The 9216-nt window shown below is 39.9% G+C and overlaps 1 long non-coding RNA gene across 1 annotated transcript; it reads left to right on the forward strand.

Annotated features, from left to right (window-relative positions):
- Nucleotides 1-1694: 1694 nt before the first annotated feature.
- Nucleotides 1695-6827, forward strand: LOC145551525 (uncharacterized). Its single transcript, XR_014087395.1, has 3 exons — nucleotides 1695-2116; nucleotides 4685-4826; nucleotides 5554-6827. It is a non-coding gene; the product is annotated as an uncharacterized LOC145551525 (long non-coding RNA).
- The last annotated feature ends 2389 nt before the right edge of the window (nucleotides 6828-9216 follow it).

Genomic DNA, 9216 nt, shown 5'->3' on the forward strand with positions numbered 1-9216 from the left:
AGTAGTCTCTTAGAAACATTGAGACATGCTGTACACAGCAGCTGTAGGCTGCTGTGTACAGCAAATTGTAAATCCCCTTTTCACAACCCGCTTACTTGTGGTGTTCCACAAGGTTCAGTTCTCGTGGAAATTTCTTTTATCCTTTCGAATGTTTTTAGTCCAACCGCTGAAGAAAAAGCATGTTGTATTGGTTTTAAAGTTTTCTCTGGAGCATTTGGACAAATAAATTAAATACTGGTAGCATATAGTTGGGTCCGTCGAAATCAAAACTGAACCTTTCATATGTCATTACACACAGCGTATTTTGGGAATGTTCCTGCACATCACCCCGAACACCCAGCCACGGAAATTCTTAAAAAGTTTGTGTGGAAGAATGGCCTTAAAATCAATCTTGAGCGACACTAGTTTCTAGTTGTACGAATGAAGCTTATTCTGTGTTTCACTCTACTTTATAACTTACTGTACTTGTGTGGACTTATTTGTTTCTTTGTATATGTGGGTTGGCAACATCTGACGTGAATTTCACACCAATAGCTCAAATAGAAATATGTTTGCTGAGAAAAATGTCCCATTTTATAATATAAATAAATAACTTGTTAATTTATAAGCTTGCACCAATCAACACCAATACACCTTATCACAGGTTCAATATTTCCTTGACAGCTACCACTTTGCTGCCCTCAACATGCTGTCCGTCACCCTTCATCCTGCACCAGCAATGTGCAGATCAAATGAATGTCCAAGCCCACTCGCCATTCAGGAAGGACTTTCCCAGCTGCTGCCCAGTGGCTTTAAAAGGTATTTGTTGTCTGCAGTGGTGATAAAAGCACAGACATCATGGTAATAAAAAAAAAGGAACATTGGCTTTGACAACGCCCGACTCTCTATCTGTCCTTCCTTTGTCTGATGACGGCTCCTGGCTCTGAAAGACTGCTGCTGCGGTCTGTTCTGGTGTTTCTTCTCTTTGGAGCTCGATGAAAATGTAAAAGGGATGAAACAGAGGGGATAGAGCAGGATATAATTTGAAAGATGTCATGCGGAAGGATAAAAACATACCCTTGAGGAAGCTCTAACCAAAAGGTTTCCAAATTAAGATGTTATTTAGTACATCACAGGGATCAGTGCTGAATGTTAAAGATCATCAGCATGAGCATCAGCTTGCGGCTTTCAGAGTATTGATTAATCAATAAAAATGTCCTCTCAGGATAGGTCTTACTTTGTTAAAGCACAGTTTTTTGATGGCAAGTTAGCTTTTTATTTTTCATTGTTTGAACAGCTGTATTTTTGTCTACTTGTACATGTACACTAAAAAAATATCATGTTAGAAATCACCCACAGTCTTTTATGACTTGATGACAAATGTTTAATCCTGTTTGGGTGCTGATGTTGAATATCAAACCATTGTTCTACACAGATTTTCTATACATTTCTTCAAAGCACCTCGTCTTGTGAAGTGTAGTGAAGTGCAGCAGCTGTAAATGGTAAAGCTAGCACTGTCTTTTTGCATCTCATGTAAAACAGCCCTTAGTCAAAGTAAGCTGTTATCTAAACCTGCGGTAACCCTTTATCTGTACAACTGAGGATTTTATGAACTGACCGCACATGAGAAGGTTTCTCCTCAGTTGGCGCTGAGCAGAGTTTTTTTTAAAATTTTTTTACTAAGGTTAATAATCATATTTGGCCTGAGTAAACAAGCAAAGTTAGTGTTCGGGGTTCAAAGCCAACACTTAACGCGTCCCCCTGCGTCGTCTGGTCATAAATTTGCAGAAGCATTAATGCGACCACGATGAAAAACGTTTCATTTTTAAGATGAGTGAGAACCCGAGAGAACCTGAATTAAAATGTCATTATCCCATCTTACCCTTCACACTTTGCTGAGCAGCAGTGGTTACAGATGAAGCTGCCAGATACGGCACACACGTTCTGATTAGGATGACGTACGTCTGCTGCCTAATTCAATTAATTAGGCGGGTGAACAGTGAGCCAAGTAATAACGTAGTCGGGTTTTGTGTGCAAATTTAATTTGATAGGTTTGTGGTGCGTACAATTAACAAAGCTGTGCTTGTGTGGGTGTTCAGCAGAGAGGCTGTCAAGACACCGGAGCAGCGAAGAAAAGGTAGACGATGTTTGTGTTCAGGAGGGAAAACCTCAATAACCTGCTCTGTTAGTTTGCCTGAGGATGTATTGTTTGACATAAGGTAAATTAGTGAGCTGATGCAGGAAATCCCCCGTGTCTGTGGTGTTCTTGGATGGGAAACATTTGACCAATTTCAACAATAAAATGCACAGATTGATAACTAGGATGCAATTAGAGTCCATGTCCTGGACTTGGAATCTGTCTGAATGGTAGGATTAAAATATACATTTTTGTAATGTATCTTGAGATTGGATTAGTTATAAATTATCGCTATATCAATAAACTAAGGCCTAGACTTTAACACATTAATTTTGATGAATTAATTATTAGCACTTTTGTTTTGGTCGGAACCTTTGTATTGTGTTTCCGGTACGCCCGTTAAACTGATGCACATGCCACTTCAGCGAACAACAGCGACAAAGCCGCTTATGTTTGCCTACTGGAAGTTCATTTTTGCTTCAAAAAAATGATCTGAAGGGACGTTGAAACAGAAGATTGTTGTGTGAAAGTCGTGCAGAAAGGAGTTTTGTATCTCTGCGCAAAACATGCTGCAGCAATGACAGACCTCCCCAACGCTAATGTCAGCGTCCACAGTGCACCTGTTGCTAAATCAACAAGAAGGGTTTTTGAGTTGAAAATGTTGCCCGTTTTGGTGATGTGCAGTTTTCGATTAAAATGCGACTGATTGCGATTAATTCATTACAAACCCATGCAAATAAGCTGATTAGACGATTTTATCGAGTCCCACCACTAAAATAAATAATCTGAGCTGTGCAGCATTCACAGTGAAAACAACATTCCGGCCTTCAGTGTTTGTGTAAATAAAATAAACTGCAATTTGAGTGGTTAAAGGAGAGTAGAGAAATGTTGCAGGTAAGTCAATGGAACACTGCAAACTAAATCTGTGTAAAGATAAATTGATTGCATGGAAAAGGGAGAAGTTGCGTCCTGAGAGAGGAAAGGCTCAGAGACAGATGGTGGAATACAATGGGAGAAAAAAAATCCTGTCAACATGAGTTCAATTAGAATAGATCTGTGGGAAACATTGAGACGGCAGCAAAGACTTTGGCAATCATGGAGAACATTTATTAAACATTGGCCCCCGAATACTACCGGCTTTCCCAAGGTGCAGTCAAACCATCAGCAGTGAGTAAATATACTACAATAATGAATTTCAAAGAAAACTTTGGCAAACTAAAGTTGTTGTTTTTTCTAACATTAGATCAAAATACTCTTTGTGCTAAAATTGGGCCACAGATACGCACTCAGGAATTCTGCTTTTATATTGTTTTGTCAGCCAAAAAATCTGTTCCATTATTTAGAGGAGCTCATCAGAGGATTACATTTCATTTAAGCCTCGCTCTTGAACTTAATTCCAGTTTTATGCTACACTCTAATTTTAGATTTACGACAGCTTGAATGCTTATATAAGCTTCAGTGATCCAATAATTAACTCGACATCTTTCGGGCTTTTCAGTTTAGTTGTTGCTATACGCTGCAGCCGCGTGTTGCTAAAAAGCATTCACCCTCGTCTCCAAATAACCAGCTTGCCTTTCATCGTCTTCATCACTTTTGTTGGATCTTGTGACTGACTTTCTATCTGGAGTTGGATCGCTTTTTCTCTTTCTTCACATTTCTATACCCCGCACCCAAACGTGCTGTTATCCTTCCATCTCTGCCCCATACTGTCCCTCCCTTCATCTGTAGATTTCTTTATTCTCACCAACCCTCCTGCGGAGATACGCCCCTTTTTCTTCTCCGGTGAATAATGCATGGCCTCTGAGGCTTTGGATGTGGGAAGAGGATAAAATCGTCGGATCGGCCCGTTTTTCTCTCTGCTCACCTGCAGGACCCTTACGATTGCGCGTCTGGCCAACAACAGCTGAGAGGAATACTGAAGAACTTTCTGTTGAACGTGCGGCTCCACTGTTACAGGCGACTGAATGTATCCAGAGACAAAATCTGTGCTTGTGAATGGATAAAAATAGGCCCAGAATGGCAATCGAATGGTTGGTTCACTTTTTATTATCTAAAATCCTACTCATTTGCATAGCTGGAATGATAAAATTGCTTTCCAAATTAATGTTTTCTAGAATCTTGACCTATTTCTAGCTTTGTTCTTTCCGTCCACTTAGAAAATAGGTTGTGCCAGAAAACTCCAGTCAGCCTTAACAGCCTTCTCAACGAAATGATGAACAGCCTCCAATTATAATAAACTATTAAAGAAACGACGGCTTATACCTCACGGAGCAAAGAGAATACAAATCCTGGCCTAAATTCATATTCCACCCCCACCAAACGCAAAGTCCTAACAGACAAAAATGCAAACAAGACCGTTCAATCTGATAACCTAATTACCTGGGCTTCTACTTTTTTTTTTTTTTAGTATCCATGTCACCTCTGGGACCTGCGTTTGTGAGAAAACCTACACATTACATTACAGAAATAGCCAGTTCTCTGTCTCTCTCTCTCTCTCTGTGTGTGTGTGTGTGTGTGTGTGTGTGTGTGTGTGTGTGTGTGTGTGTGTGTGTGTGTGTGTGTGTGTAGCTGTCTTCTGTCAAATAGCTGCAGCAGAGGGACACACGTCTCATCAGGACCCGGCCTGCCACCAGGAGCTCTCAGAAGATACGAACAGAGGAAGAGACTCACCAGAACGTTGGATGGAGGGATCTGGCAGTGGAAGTGTCAGGTGTCTGAGACTGTTATCACCAAAGCTGCCGCTCTCTCTGTTCTTCTCCTTTGCTGGACCGGCTTCACAAGAAGTGTTTGAAAAAAATAAAATAAAACGTAGCACAACAAATCCACATGGATTTCATGTCATGTGTCTCTGAAAAATGAAAAACGATTGGATGATTTCTGACCTAACGTACCTGTGAGCTTTTTATGTTTTGTCATGATAAAACCACAGATTTTACCACATTGGGACAGACCGATACAAAGTAGAGCATCATTGCTGAATAGAAGAAAAGTATTACACGGTTTTCTTTCTTTTTCTTTTTCATTTTAATTTTTACAAGTAAAAATCGTAAAGGTGCTCTGTGCTTTAGATTGCTGCCATCTTTTATTCAAGAGCAACTCGGCAAAATCCAGTGCAAATTAATACAAATTGATCATTCTTAGTCAACTTCAAAATTATGCTCTAAGTGTCAGTTCAGCACATAAAATCCAAAAATAATGCATTGAGGCCTGCAGTTATAAGTTGAAAAAATGTGAACACTTTTCCAGGCGTCATAGAAAAAACATAATGGTTACAAATCTGTCTTATTTTCAGAGATCAATTATTTTTCCTGAATATCTTCTTCTGATAATGAACTTATCTTTTATCAAATTAAAGTGAGATTTTTCAAAGCATGACTCCTATAAATCAACTTTCATGTTAAAGTTTTTTTGTGTGTCTTTCTTTATGTTTTTTGCAGAATATTTCAGGTCTGATTCATCCAGTTATGTCTGTTCTACTTGTGCACCTGCATCCGTTTCATTCAGTCGTCTTCGTAGCTCCACATCTTCGCTTCAACACGCTGCTGATCAGACCCCTCGCTGTGGAGCAACGTAAAGTTCCAGTAGAGCTACGCCGGCAACCATCGGTACACCGCACTTTGCAGTCCACACCGACGTCGAGAGTCGGAGGAGAAGCTGCAAACACAGCTGGTCTTGACCAGCCCCTCGTGCTTGAACAGGAAAGGCGATGGTGGATATATCCAAATGAGCTGATCAACAGGATGCTTTGCAAGTGTTTACTGATGGAAGGCCATGTGAAGGTGGACTTGAGTGGCAGCTTGGCAGCCAGTGGTGGGGAGATCCATCACGCCATGACAGGAAGGGATCGGGCTCTGACGTGTCGGCCTGCCCTGACGGGCCACGGCCTGTCAGCTTAATGAGGCTCCTAGTGACAGGTGATGCCGGGGTTAGAGTTTGTGTGGGAGGGGCGGGTGAGTGTGTGGGTGGGTGGGGACTTTCAAGGAGTTTAAACAAGTGCCTTGTTAGCGTTCTGCACTGTGAACAAATATATTCTACCCGTCTGGGGGTCTGTTTGTTTATGATTTATTTTCAAATTATATTGGTTTATAATATAAAACCAAAATACCAATATATCAATATACCAATATGAAGGTAACATTTCCTTGCCTTCGTTTCTTAGGCAAGGAAATGTTTGTTTCCGCATTTAAAAAGGATTTACAAACTGATATTTTGGTAATCCTATATATTAAATAAAATCCTTTTAAGCTGTAAACATTTCTTTGTTTCTTTTAAGTATTTTTTTTAAAACTTTATTTACATTAGACCAGTAACAGCTATAGAGGAGATGCTTTGCAGTCAGTGTGGTCAGTTCATTTTCCAGAAAAAACAAAACAAAACTATTGATGGAAACCAAAAAACCTTCTGTTCATAGAAGTACTGCACAATATCTGCGTTCATATTTACTGTCTGAATATGGAGTTTCCTTCACCCTGACACAACCAAGTGTTCTAAAATAACAAATACAAATGTCAAAAGATGTGAGATATGAGAGCAGAAAAACACTGTTCTGTCGCTTTGGTGTTGCTTTCATTGCATCAAGCAGATGTAACACCATGGTGGGATTTAAAATAAGAAAAATATATGTAGAGACCCATTTAATACATATGAATATTATTGAGAAGTCAATTTATTTCAGAAATTTTATCACAAACGAAACATATAGATTAATTACACACAGACTGGTGTTTTCTAGGTTTTTATCTGCTAATTATGATTTAATATTTTTCCACGCTGCCTCGGTGTTAGCGGGGTTAAACTTTTCAACTCAAAGCAAAAAAGTTATTTTCTCATCGTGGTCAAAAGTTTCTCTAACAGTAGCCATGTATTTAATCACTCATCCTAAATGCAAATGCTTAAGTGACGCAAAACAAAACAGCTTTTAGTGGCAAAGCACCAACTAAAGGACATAGCCAAAAGTTTAGGCAGCTGAGAGCATTTATTTTTAAAAGATCGCAACCTAATCCTGTAATTTTTTAAGGACTCAATGAAGCATTTGAAATTGAATTATGTAAAATTCACCATCACTGAAACAACCTTGCTTTTCCTTTCAGAAAATTATCCTTAATCAGGAGCATACTTTACGGGGTAATTGCTGTTAAGCAGTTAGCAGAAATTTATTTTCCTTCACTTGTATCACTTCCCAAGTGATACAAGTGAAAAAAAAACTAGAGTTCACAAAACAATTGTAAACTCTAGTTCAAAATTAGTTTTTTTCTTCACATCTATTTTATCTTCACTCCCTTTGCTTTGATTTGACATCAAGAGCGAAGCACTTGGGGATCCCACATAATGACTGGCATTAAACACTACATGTGGGTATTTTTAGAGCAAAACAGGAGCAGCAAAATGCGGCTTTCACAACACAAGCCACATCTGAACGAGCGAGGACGACATGTGAGCACCCTGCCCTCCTCAGCCCAGGCCCCTGTGGCTTTCTGCTACCTCAGATACATCTTTGTGTGGTGGGATGGTGTTCCACCCTCCCCGACTCTGTGCACCTGGCACCGTTGATTGGTGGGCGGGGCGAATGCCTTTAAAGTTGGGCGGGCCGCTGCAGGGTGCGTGCGTCTTTGTCCCACTGTTGCTACGATCGGCGGCTACATGTCGGCTTGTGTGTTCGGTTGACTCGTCTGCGATCGTACCAGTTTTGCTATCCGTGGCTGGGATCATGGTTGGTTTTTGGGTGCTACACCAATAGTGATGGCGTTGTCGGGTGCAGCTGGGGGTTGCTGTGGCGTGCGGCTTCCCTCTGGTCCTCACCTGCTGATCCGATTCCTCCCGGGTTAGGCTGTGTTAGGCTAAAAAGCTAAAAGCCTGCTATTTAGCTTTTGATTTCTTTTATCTGGATCCACTGTTAATGGGTTTTCCGTTTCAGGCACCTGATTGTGTTTGGAGCTGCAGAGCTTTGGACGCTCTGCTGTCTAGTCTTGTCTTGCTTTTGTTTGTTTGGGCCGCTCTCAACTAAACCTGTTGCTGGTTGGGCCGGCTGTGTGGGCGGGGCGTTACTCCTCTGGCCCCATCGAAGGGCATCTGGAACTGAATGACAACGATTTGTTCCACTGTTTGAAGTATTTTTTGTTGGATTTACTGATTTCTTTTGCATTGTATATTTCTTTTGGAATAATTGAACTTGGCTGTCCTTTTTCCTTATGTATTCCTTTTTGTTCTAGGGACCGAGTAGAAGGCCAGAAGCCTAGTTTTTAATAAAAATACTTTAAAGAAATTGTTTAACAACATTGTGCACCAAGTCTGTTCGGGTGCATCTTGTCACTTTTAAAAATCTCCACCTGCTGGTCACATTCGCAAACTTTAATTTTGCGTCCATGTGTGTTTTTTTTTGTTTTTTTTTTAAGTCATGTTTTGGATCAGACCAAACTTATTTCTTATTTTGCCAAATTTGCCATCACAAACTTGTCCTATTCTGCTTAGATACAGACGTGGTGTATAAAAAACACTTTAGATCCCTCAAAAGTGATGGTGCCCTTTTTTGAAGATTTTTTGTTTTGTTTTGTACTTCTGTTTCTTTATTCTGCTCTACAAAAATTGGATGACTCTCTTGGTTAGAAAAAAAATAAGTGGAAAGACTTTGTCTGAGGGTTAATATTTGACTTTATTTGAATATTTGTCAGTCTCTACAGGAAGTTAAACATGTCAGAGAGGATTTTGTATTGCAATATTATACAGTCTAATGAAGGAACTACTCCAAACATTCATCTAATTTATTTTATGGAGGATAGGATATGTATTTAAAATACACTTCAGGAAGTAATTGAAATTAAAATATACCCCCATATATTAGTCCTGTTGTAAGATTTATTTACAGATTTGCTTTTCCGAAGTCATTTGCTTGCAAAGACAGACTTATACAATTAGAAGGGGACAAATTACTGGAATTAAAAGCAAGTGGCTTTAACAGATTTTGAGAGCCTCCCGCAGCACTGCTCAGGTTGTAATTAAGTCCTCAAGAGTGTTGTAGCCATTAGAGCTTTGGGGCGACCCAGTGAGGACACACCCAGCCCAGTGTGACCAGCTTAACCAGCTTAAATGAAAAAAAAATCAGC

This window comes from Poecilia reticulata, chromosome 1 (assembly GCF_904066995.2).
Source record: "Poecilia reticulata chromosome 1, P_reticulata-male-v2, whole genome shotgun sequence".
Lineage (NCBI taxonomy): Eukaryota > Metazoa > Chordata > Actinopteri > Cyprinodontiformes > Poeciliidae > Poecilia > Poecilia reticulata.